Source organism: Podarcis erhardii, assembly GCF_964252035.2.
Source record: "Podarcis erhardii genome assembly, chromosome: 4".
Classification (NCBI taxonomy): domain Eukaryota; kingdom Metazoa; phylum Chordata; class Lepidosauria; order Squamata; family Lacertidae; genus Podarcis; species Podarcis erhardii.
Genome location: NC_138508.1, coordinates 56,982,830 through 56,995,247, shown reverse-complemented (window position 1 = coordinate 56,995,247; position 12,418 = coordinate 56,982,830).

Here is a 12,418-nt window from a genome sequence, read left to right as displayed (position 1 = left end):
TGGTGCCTGTTAATGGATTTGTCCTTTGAGCAGATATATGTTCCTGTTCTGATGGAAGGCTGGTTCTCCCCCACCTCCAAAATTGGTTTTCTGACATCTCTTTGACCTCTCAGAAGAAGAATTAGGTGCACCACTTACCAAGCTACAGCAAGACACATTGAAAGGGCTTTAATTGTGAAAAAACTGCATCCACATTCAAAAAAGCTTCACATATTAGGAACTCCGGCCCCCATACAAGAATTTATTTCCCTTTCATTACCAGTATGTTGTTAAGCTATAATAATAATAATAATAATAATGGGCATTTTCATTGTAGATCCGCTTTATATACTGTAGACTCCTGCCAAATGTAGAACTTAGACATCTCATGTTTACCTGGTATACAGTATAGGCATTGACTCACTTACGCCCCATCTGCACTATACATGTGAAGCAGTACGGCGCCACTTTAAACAGTTGTGCTTCCCCCAAAGAACCCTGGGAACTACAGTTTGTTAAGGGTGCTGGGAATTGTTAAGGGGCCACCATTGCCCTCACAGATTTTTATTTGTTTGTTGACTGACGGCACCTTTTTCTCTAAGGAACTCAAGGTGGGATGCACATGGTTCCCCCCTTCTCATTTAGTCCTCACAACAACCCTATGAGGTAGGTTAGGCTGCGAGAGGCAGTCATTGGCCCAAGATTGGCTGAGAGAGGCAAGCATTGGCTTACTGAGCTTCATGCCCAAGTGGGGATTTGAACTCTGCTCTCCCAGGTCCTAGTCCAACACTCTAACCACTACACCACACTGATGGAGGTACAATGGCCAGAGTTCCAGGGGAAGAGGGATTGACTGTTAAACCACACTGGCCATCTAGCTTAAAACTGTCTACATTGACAGGCAGTGGCTTTCCATAGATTCGGTAAGGAACACGATACTGAAAATTACACTCTCAAATAACAACAAAACCAAAGGAACACCAATGTGTCTCCTGACCTCTTCGTTGCTAACACACTTTAACTGGGGAGGGGGGAACCCTCAGAAGGATTTATTAAATCTACAATACAACTTGACTTTCTATTAAAATGCTGTGGGGAATAAATTTCATTGTATGATTAGCTCTGATTTATTTTTTCACAGTGGTGAACATTATAGTGCATAACAGAATGTTAACAATCTGCTGTGAATTTTCTGTAATGATATTCCAGCTTTCCACAGTCAGTAAACTCTCTGGAAACTGCTTCAGTTTAAATTGGATTCCCCCCTCCTTTCCTGGTACTATGCCACCATCAGAATACAAGAGTGATATGTTGTACTGCAAGATGAATAGAATCACCGTGTGGCTTTCAATATACTACTGTGGTTGCATCCTTAATCCTTTTCAGCCTTCAGCCTCCTTTGGGACATACCATGCAGCCAGCGCCCATCTACAAAAACAGAACCACTCCTTCTAAGAACCTCATCCTCGTGCTTAGGAAATAATAAAAGTGAGAGTACAGTCCTAAACATACTTACCTGTGAGTACCTGTTCAGTATAGGGGGAAAAATACTTGTCAAAAAGGTGGGGAAGAGAGAAAAGAACAAAATGCAAATAGGCAGTCAGGACAGGTTAGGGATTTTGCTAGTGTACCAGCCACCCCGTTGCCTAGCAGCCACTCTACCTGGGCTGTCAAAGGTGTTCTCGGATTTGCTATTGAGGAGAATCCCCAGTCTAGTGGTTTGCAAGGACCTAAATAGCCATTCTGGAGCTGCCTTGTCTGAGGCAGCTCAGAACTTCATGGCTGCCATGTCATTTGCAGCCTGAAATGGAACAGTCCTGACAGAGGTGTATCATAATGATTCCAAATGTGCAGGTTTGTTTTGAGCCGTGGGAGGCGCTGTGGTCTAAACCACTGAGCCTTGGGCTTGCCGATTGGAAGGTCAGCGATTTGAATCCCCGCGACAAGGTGAGCTCCTGTTGCTCAGTCCCAGCTTCTGCCCACCTCGCAGTTTGAAAGCATGTCAAAGTGCAAGTAGATAAATAGGTACCGCTCCTGCGGGAAGGTAAACGGCGTTTCCGTGTGCTGCTCTAGTTTCGCCAGAAGCGGCTTAGTCATGCTAGCCACATGACCTGGAAAAACTGTCTGCAGACAAACGTTGGCTCCCTTGGCCAGTAAAGCGAAATGAGCGCTGCAACCTCAGAGTCGTTGACGACTGGACTTAACTGTCAGGGGTCATTTACCTTTACCTTATGTGAAATAAGGTCTTCCAAAGGTATAGCCAGGCACAATAATGCTATGTTCCTTCAGTACTTTTTGTAAAGACAAATATCTTAAAACACTACACACATGCCACTTTCTGGATGTCATATCCTTCAACATACATTTTCTGTTAGGGTAAAATAAGCTGAGCAAAATGGCTGAGCACTGGGTCTTATGTTGCCAACTGCTTAGCTTAAGAAGTACAGAACTAAAGCAGGTTTTGTTCTTTTCCATCAGGTTTCGGTGTCTGTCAGGGCTGCCCTAAGATGTTTTGTTGACAAGATAGCCTGTCCTCCAGTTCCACACAGAAATGGAAATGGACTGGCAGTTGTCCACCATGGTGTTGGGATAGCATTCCCCACCTCACTTGAGGACAGCATAGCATAGCATAGGGGACAGGCTGTGTGGCGCGCACACTCACAGCTCTATCATCCAAGAGAGGTGACTGGTTGGAGGACTTGGGAAGACTGGTTGGGGAGCTCCCCCCACTCCCCAGCCCCAAGGAGTTCGTCTCACTTTGGCTAACGGCTGGGCCAGCTCTAACACCAGAATATTATAGCCGGATGATTTCAAAAGAAAAGCTGGTAAACATCATTCCTCTAAAAATAAAATAATATCCAACCATTTGCTCCAGTATGAGTGTTATAGAAAGCAATGTCTAGTAAAATAAAATAAAAATTGTAGTGCACTTGTTTTCCTTAATTTCCTTCCAGCCAGATGTGAACATAAAGTCTCCCTGAAATAAACAACTGCAGTACATAATTTCCAATTCGTCTCTTTTTAATTGGCTTTTATTGTTGCCTTCTCTAATGGAGAGAATAAATGAATAAATAGCTTTTATGTAGAACATGCTTTCATTATGCAGATATGCTCAAATCATAGCACAGACTATTTTTAGATCTTCTATTACAATATAAATGTTTCTTTTATTCCAAGAAATGCAGGCAGCAAAACTTTTCCAGCTACCAATTAATATTTCAAGGATGCTTCCTCGTGGAAACTTTCTTTAATTTAGTGACGTAAAAGGTTGAACATGAGGAACAATCAATAACTTGTTCCTAGGGCTGTTCACATATGAAACATTATTGTATTCAGGATAAATTCTGAGAGATGATAAGATGGGTTTGTGTCACAAATGGTTGGTGTGTGTGGAATCAGTATCACATTTTTCTAGCAGTATGATATTGTGGGTGCTGGGAAACTCTGAGGGTCCCTCAAGCATTCCTCAGTCGTGAGGTTCACATGATCTTCTCCCCATATTAAAAGGAGGCATTGATGGGATTGTGAGGCTACTCAGACAAGCCCTGCTCTCTGCCATCATTCTCTAGACACCTGTGCACTCAAACTATGTCAGAAGGAGAATGCAATAAAAAAGAGAACTCAAAATGAGAAAAAAGAAATTTTTTTGGAAAAAATAAAAGGAGAGAAGAAATTAAGAGTGAAACCAAAATTGCAAGAGATTCTGAGAGAAATTAAGTCATATCAAGTTCAATATATGAAAGTGATAAATCAGGAAGTAGAATGGAAAATTAAGCAGATGAGACAAAAGACATTTGAATCGGCTAATAAATGTGGGAGGCTGCTAGCTTGGCAGTTGAAAAAAGGCAGAAATTAAACACTATCACAAATCTAGAGGTGGAAGGAAAGAACATCCAGAATCCATTGGAGATTAGAAGGTGTTTCCAGAGATACTTTAAACAACTTTACACACAAGGGCCACAAAAAGAGACTGACATAGATCAATTTTTAAGAACAAATGGACTACAAAAAATCTCTCAAGAACATAAGATAATGTTGAACTATAAAATTATATAACTATAAAATTACAAAAAAAATTCCTTCCAGTAGCACCTTAAAGACCAACTAAGTCAGTTCTTGGTATGAGCTTTCGTGTGCATGCACACGAAAGCTCATACCAAGAACTGACTTAGTTGGTCTTTAAGGTGCTACTGGAAGGAATTTTTTTTGTTTTGACTATGGCAGACCAACACGGCTACCTATCTGTAACTAAAACAATCTTGTTCAGTTCTTTTTTGTATTCTTGTGTATTCTTGTGTATTCTTGTGTATTCTTTTGTATTCTTTTGTATTCTTGTGTATTCTTGTGTATTCTTGTATTCTTTTTTGTATTCTTGTATTTTTGTATTTTTTTGTATTCTTGTATTCTTTTTTGTATTCTGTGTATCTGAAGAAGTGTGCATGCACACGAAAGCTCATACCAAGAACTGACTTAGTTGGTCTTTAAGGTGCTACTGGAAGGAATTTTTTTTGTTTTGACTATGGCAGACCAACACGGCTACCTATCTGTAACTATAAAATTACAGAACAGGAGGTTGAAGGTGCCATTCAGAATATGCAGTTAGGCAAATCTCCAGGGCCGGATGGACTAACCTCAAAATACTATAAGTCTTTGAAAGATTGGTTAATTCAACCACTAAAGCAGGTTTGTAATGAGATCTTGGAGGGGAAAAAGGCGCCAGAGTCGTGGAAGGAAGCTTATATCACACTTATACCGAAAATTGAGTTGGAAAAGACACAACTTAAGAACTACCGCCCCATATCCCTGTTAAATGTGGATTACAAAATTTTTGCTGACATTTTGGCCAACAGATTAAAAAAGGTATTAGTTGAAGAAATACATAAGGACCAAGCTGGCTTTCTCCCAGGTAGACACTTGTCCGATAACACGAGGAATATAATCAACATTTTGGAGATGTTACAAGTGAACATTAACACTAAAACAGTTTTAATTTTTATTGATGCGGAAAAAGCCTTTGACAACATTTCTTGGAATTTTTTGAAGAAAAATCTTCAGGGAATGGGGGTGGGACAAGGGTTTGAAAATGGTATAAGTGCAATTTATTCAGAACAAAAGGCTAAATTGATAGTTAATAATGTGGTGACAGAAGAATTTAAGATAGAAAAAGGGACACGACAAGGCTGCCCTATTTCCCCACTGCTTTTTATTTCGGACCTGGAGGTCTTGCTGAATATGATTAGGAGGGACCGTCTGATCAAAGGTATCCAGGTCGGAGCGAAACAATACAAATTGAAAGCTTTTGCAGATGACCTAGTTTTGACGTTACAGGAGCCAGAATCTAGTACGAAAAGGGTATTAGAACTGATTCAAGAATTTGGTCATGTGGCAGGATTTAAGTTGAACAAGTTAAAAACTAAAGTGTTAGAGAAAAATCTTACACCGATTGAGAAAGAGAGGTTTCAGAAGGAGACAGGTTTGACTTTGGTTAAGAAAGTAAAATATCTAGGGGTTAATATGACTGCCAAGAACCTAAATTTATTTAAAGATAATTATGAGAAATGTTGGGCAGAAGTGAAAAAAGATTTAGAAATATGGTCAAATTTGAAGCTTTCCTTGTTGCGTCGAATTGCAGCTATAAAGATGAATGTATTGCCAAAAATGTTATTCTTGTTTCAATCACTGCAAATTTTGGACAAGATGGACTGTTTTAAGAAGTGGCAGAAAGATATCTCTAGATTTGTCTGGCAGGGCAAGAAGCCCAGAATAAAATTTAAAATATTAACTGATGTAAAGGAAAGAGGCGGATTTGCCCTGCCAGACCTTAAACTTTATTATGAATCAGCAGCATTTTGCTGGCTGAAAGACTGGCTGCTTCTTGAGAACACAGACATTTTGGACTTAGAAGGTTTCAATAATGCTTTTGGGTGGCATGCATATTTGTGGTACGACAAGGTTAAAGCACATAAAGCATTTAAAAACCATATTGTCAGGAAAGCATTGTTTAATGTCTGGATAAGATATAAAGACTTATTGGAAAATAAAACCCCAAGGTGGTTGTCACCAATGGAAGCTAAAGCTTTTAAAAGACTCAATATGGAGGCCAAATGGCCGAAGTATTGGGAAATATTGGAACAAGAAGGAGACAAATTGAAATTGCAGAGTTTCGAGAAATTAAAAGATAAAGTGCGAGATTGGCTTCACTATTTTCAAATAAGAGAGGCCTACAATTCGAACAAAAAATTGGCTTCCAGGTGGAAAAATGAAAATTGGAAACAGAATTACTAGAACCCAAAACTAAGATACTATCAAGAATGTATAACTTGCTGTTAAAATGGAATACTCAGGATGAAACGGTCAAATCAGCTATGATTAAATGGGCACAAGATATTGGTCATAATATTATGTTTGCGGACTGGGAACAGTTGTGGACCACCGGTATGAAATTTACGGCATGTAATGCCTTAAGAGAGAATATTATGAAAATGATGTACAGGTGGTACATGACCCCAGTCAAGCTTGCAAAAATTTATCATTTGCCCGAAAATAAATGTTGGAAATGCAAAGAGACCGAATGTACATTCTTTCACCTTTGGTGGACGTGCCCAAAGATTAAGGCTTTCTGGGAAATGATCTATAATGAAATGAAAAATGTCTTTAAGTACACCTTCCTGAAGAAACCAGAGGCCTTTCTCCTGGGTATGGCTGGCCAGTTGGTGCCAAAGAAGGACAGAACTTTCTTTATGTATGCAACAACAGCAGCAAGAATACTCATCGCGAAGTATTGGAAGACACAAGATTTACCCACCCTGGAAGAATGGCAGATGAAAGTAATGGACTATATGGAATTGGCGGAAATGACTGGCAGAATCCGAGACCTGGAAGAAGAGCTGGTGGAAGAGGACTGAAAGAAATTTAAAGACTATCTACAGAAACAGTGTAAAATTTATGAATGTTAAAATGATGTTGGATTAAAAATAAGTGGTATTAGTGACAAAGTTATAAAGGGTATGCAAAAATAAACTTATAGATGAAAACATTGGAGTTGTGATATGTTAAGATATAAAGTTAAAGATGATAAATGGAAAGAGGGTAAGGATTTGCTGATTTGATTATGTAAATGGGAATACAAAAAGGGGAGGTGTGAGGAGGTCAAGAAAATAAGGATATGAGCTTCAAAGTTAGAAAATGGATTTTTTTCCCTTTTCTTTCTTTTTCCTATTTTTATCTATCTTTTGTGTTTTGTGTATTTTTCTGTTTTGTGTTTTTTCTTTTTCATTGTATTTTGTTAAAATCTTAATAAATATTTATTTAAAAAAACAAAAACAAACTATGTCAGAAGGAGATCTACCCACATGCAGTAGACACACAAAGAACTGCTCCATGTATAAAAGCATCATGGCTCAATCAGTGATGCATCTTTGAGTGTTTACAAACATCTTCAACAATTTAGGATCACAGTTCATGCATCTGATGAAGTAGAATCTAGCCCACAAAAACCTATGGTGTAATAATAAATTTGCAGGCCTTTGAGGTACCACAAAACTTTTTAAAATTGTTTTCTGCTGCAACAGCTACCCCTCTTGGAATTGCAGATTTACTACTGAAGAAAATAATATTCTAGAAGTAACCTGTCACTGATATTGTCTTGTATCCTTACATTATATTATTCATTATAGTCATCTTTGATGTTGCTTGGTGTTCATAAGCTTCCTATCCATCCCTGCCCCTAAGACCACCTACTTATCTCAGGCCCTATCAGCACTATACATTGAAAGCAGAACCATTCTACCTACATTGAAAGCAGAATCACTTCCTACGCCTCAAAGCTCACTATGTTCTTGGTGACAGGAGCCCCTCTGGCTCTGGTAATGGGTCCTGCTACTCTGGTTCCTGTGTGCTGACTCCCATTCCCTCGTCATCCTCTGTCACCCTGTGAGTACTTCCTACACCAACCTCCCCTTCCCTACCCTCATCTTGCCTTGGTGTGTCCTACATCCCAACTACATCCATCTTCCTCCTTTTCCACCTGCCTGTTGTCCTGCCAGTTCCTGGCACATACGTTTGGGAGCATTCATTCCTTCCCATGTCCATCCTCAGTAGTACAGGGAAAGCAGTGCTCTGTGACCCTGCTTTCACAAAAATTGAGAATGGTGAGGATAACGATTTGCACCTTCTTGGTGGTGGCACCTTCATTTTGTAATGTGCTCCCACTGAAAGCATATTTGGCGACCTTGCTGACAGTGTGCAGCTGACTGGCAAAAAAGAAATGCATTTGTAGCTGGCTGAGGGTAATTGTTCCTAAAATTATCTTTCTACTCATATTCAGAATGCCTATTACAGCTGAAGCTTTAATGGGTTTCTTGAAATAGAATTGGTGCTTTCAATTTATGTAATTGGTGTGTGAGAGTTGGGACACCATGCTGTATCATCTATGGCTGCTGCATATGTGGCAAAGAATGGAGTATAAAAATGCTAAAAATATACAGGTAAAATTTTAACATTGGTAATTTAATAACCATTTGTCCTATCCAAATGCTCTAATCTGACAATATCCATCATGTTGCGGGTGATGAAGCCAATACAAATTATAATTTTTGAAGCAAATTAGTTCCCTTATTAAACCCTGCTAACAATCTAAGCCAAACATGAAGTATTATCCCAATCTTAAAACTTTGTTAGGATATTCTAGTTCTTCAGTGAAACTCAAAAAGCCAGCAAAAGACTGAACTATTTTATTCAGAAATATTGTGACCACTCATAATCCTAAAACAGTTCCTGCCATTTCACTCTGCAGAGCTTATTTATTTGTACAAAGAAATATTCCTGTACTTATGGGGAAGCATCTTTTGGCCTAGAAAAAAGGAGGCCTGCTTTTAAATGTGTTAGCAGGGGGTGCATTAACATGAAAATAATGCATATTTGAAGGCAATTGAGGGAGATTCATGGACTAAACTCTGTAGGTAGACCTATTGCTCAGCCCAAACCCGAGTCTGACTTGGAAATCTTTATTGCCTTTCTAGCCTAGGGGGAACCAACGAGCTCCCATGGTGGGCAGTCTCACTCTGGAACTTTTTACAACCCTGCTGGAACAACACAGGGCCTTCAGTATACAAATTCAAGAGCTTCTCATTCTAAAGCCACAGGTGCCGAAAATCTATGCTCTGTGTGCATCTTGAGGGATTGTCAAGGGAGAAGCAGTGAAAAAAATCACTTTAGTTGTAGCATGAGTCTGTAGTTCTCCCAGATCTAGCCTTTAGGCTTAGATCCTTCTCATCCCATAAGGTATGAAAGCTTGTCATTGTAGGTGTGATTGATGGTGCATGTCCTGTCAGCCATCTTGGGCCCAATGGTTTATTGGAGGGGGTGGGTGTATCTTGCTGACAGTCAGTGCTTTCCCCCCCAAAGCAGTGTTTAGGGTTACTCTCATTTTGACTCAAAGAAATCACCATTTTATAGTTCAAATCAGGAAAATTAAATACAGTAAATGGACAAAAGTACAAAGATTCACAAAATATTTAGGGGTATGCATATAATTCAAGGGAATTTAAAAACGGCATTTCCGTGTGCTGCGCTGGTGCTGGCTCGCCAGCTGCAGCTTCGTCACGCTGGCCACGTGACCCGGAAGTGTCTTCAGACGGCGCCGGCTCACGGCCTCTAGAGCGAGATGAGCACGCAACCCTAGAGTCGGACACGACTGGCCCATACGGGCAGGGGTACCTTTACCTTTACTATACCCCAGAAAAAAAGCACTGGTGACAAGTCATTTGTGGAATGTCCTCTCTGGCATAGGAGACAACTCCTAGGGGCTGAATAAAATATTTGAGGGGGCAGGGCCCCCCAAAGTTATTGCTATTCAAATGGTGTGCATGTGCCACATCATATGATTGATTATGTGGGGCGGGGCTTACCTGGGAACCCCTGCTCCCTAGTGACCTTATTGGTCACCGTCTTTATTAATGTTCAAGGGAATTTAAAAGCATTACTGTTTACCCGGGCAATTGGTGACTGAAAGATAATGCTCATGGAAACCTTGCCATTATTAGCTGTGAGAGCATGTGATTTTTTAAAATGTATAAAATGTGTATTTATTTTTAATTGTATTGTTTGTGTGTGTGTGTTTGCTGCCCCAGGCTTCTCTGGGAGGAAGGATAGGACATAAATTATAATTAAAAATAAACAGAACTCGCCTTCATGGCCCTAAATTTGTAGTGGGGGTGGGGAGAAGAAAATCTGCACAACCCGGGAAGGTATTGACATGGTAGAGTTTCCAATAGGGAAAAGAAAGAAAGAAATGGTGCAGTTTCTAGATATCAGGCAGGTCTAAATCAACACCTTTATGTTTGGATAGATCTCAGGGAAAAATACTTTCTGATCATCACTAATCTCAGAGATTAGTGGGAGAGTCGGAGCAATGGCAAAGTCAATTCATAAGCCTTAACAGGCCATTTCTGCTATAATCAAAAATGGGTTTGAGGGAAGATATTGATTTTTCCTAGGTTTTCATTCTCACCCCCACCCCCACTGCATATCTAAATTAAGCAGCAACTGAAAATGAAAATGAATAGGTAGCTAGAGCCCTGAAAACTACAGCCACCATTATGAAATGCAATTTGACTGAAAAGAAAATGTTGCAGAATTTAAAGTGTTAGGATTTGAATGAATAATAAATGATAGAGATTTATAAAAATCCCCCTTATCTCCACAATTGCACTAAACCTGATGCACAGCTGAATTATTTAGCAGACTGCAAGGAATGAAATGACTTAAAGATGATCAAAGGTTTTCCATAATTTAATGGTTTATGGGGGGTGGGAATGGTGATTTCTTACCTAGTGATTAGAAGAAAACTAGTTGTTTCATAAACATTTTCTCAGTAAGGACATCATAGCATCCCCCACCCTTCAACACTCACATTAGATGTTACAAACTACAGTACTCTGATTCCAAACAACACATTCTTGTATAGACAATATTCTGAGATGTAAGGCTTTGATGAAAATTGATGCAATGCATTGTTCATACCGTACTGCATCTGCATCAGCCACAGAATCCACTGCTACAGGTGAAACTCGGAAAATTAGAATATTGTGGAAAAGTTCATTTATTTCAGTAATTCAACTTAAAAGGTGAAACTAATATATGAGATAGACTCATGACATGCAAAGCGAGGTATGTCAAGCCTTTATTTGTTATAATTGTGATGATCATGGCGTACAGCTGATGAAAACCCCAAATTAACAATCTCAGAAAATTAGAATATTAAATGAAATCAGTAAAACAAGGACTGCAAATAGAGCAATACTGGACCTCTGAGAAGTAGAAGCATGCATATGTACTCAGTACTTGGTTTGGGCCCCTTTTGCGTCAATTACTGCCTCAATGCGGCATGGCGTGGATGCTATCAGCCTGTGGCACTGCTGAGGTATTATGGAAGACCAGGAAGCTTCAATAGCAGCCTTCAGCTCTTCTGCATTGCTTGGACTCATGTCTCTCATCTTTCTCTTGGCAATGCCCCATAGATTCTCTATGGGGTTCAGGTCAGGCGAGTTTGCTGGCCAATCAAGCACAGTAATCCCATGGGCATTGAACCAGGTTTTGGTACTTTTTGCAGTGTGGGCAGGTGCCAATGTCCTGCTGGAAAATGAAGTCAGCATCCTCATAAAGCTCGTCTGCAGAAGGAAGCATGAAATGCTCCAAAATCTCCTGTTAGATGGCTGCATTGACCCTGGACTTAATGAAGCACAGTGGACCAACACCAGCTGATAATATGGCTCCCCAAATCAACACAGACTGTGGAAACTTCACACTGGACTTCAAGCATCTGGCATTGTGTGCCTTCCCATTCTTCCTCCAGACTCTGGGTCCTTGGTTTCCAAATGAGATGCAAAAGCTGCTCTCATCAGTAAAGAGATTTGGGGAGCCATGTCATCAGCTGGTGTCGGTCCACTGTGCTTCAAAATGCTAATTTGCTCCCCACCTTGCAGGAAATAACTTTTGTAGGGGCCAGCTGCCCTCTTTTGTGGAGGGCAGGGATAGCTGCTGTGTGTGTGGGAGAAAGAGAGCAAGCAAGCATGTGCGTAATAGTTGAGGGAAATAAATGGTTCCACGTTGCACTGTGTGTGTGTTTTGATCTTTTCTTAGTTTTCTTAAGTATATTTTATACTTCAGTACTGCAGCTTGCAGTGTTATGAATTATTATTATTATTATTATTATTATTATTATTATTATTATTATTACTGAGGGTCATCTGGATGAACTTTTGAATTGAACTTTGAATTAAACATGAAATGATTTATATTGTTTTATAAGTGGACAGACATGAACCAGAATTAGTTTCTTTCTGGACATGCTAAACTATGCTACTGTATGTGCGAAAGCTGTTCTGCTTACACAGTGACGTAATTGGACACAACCATATATTCACATGCTTCATGTCAT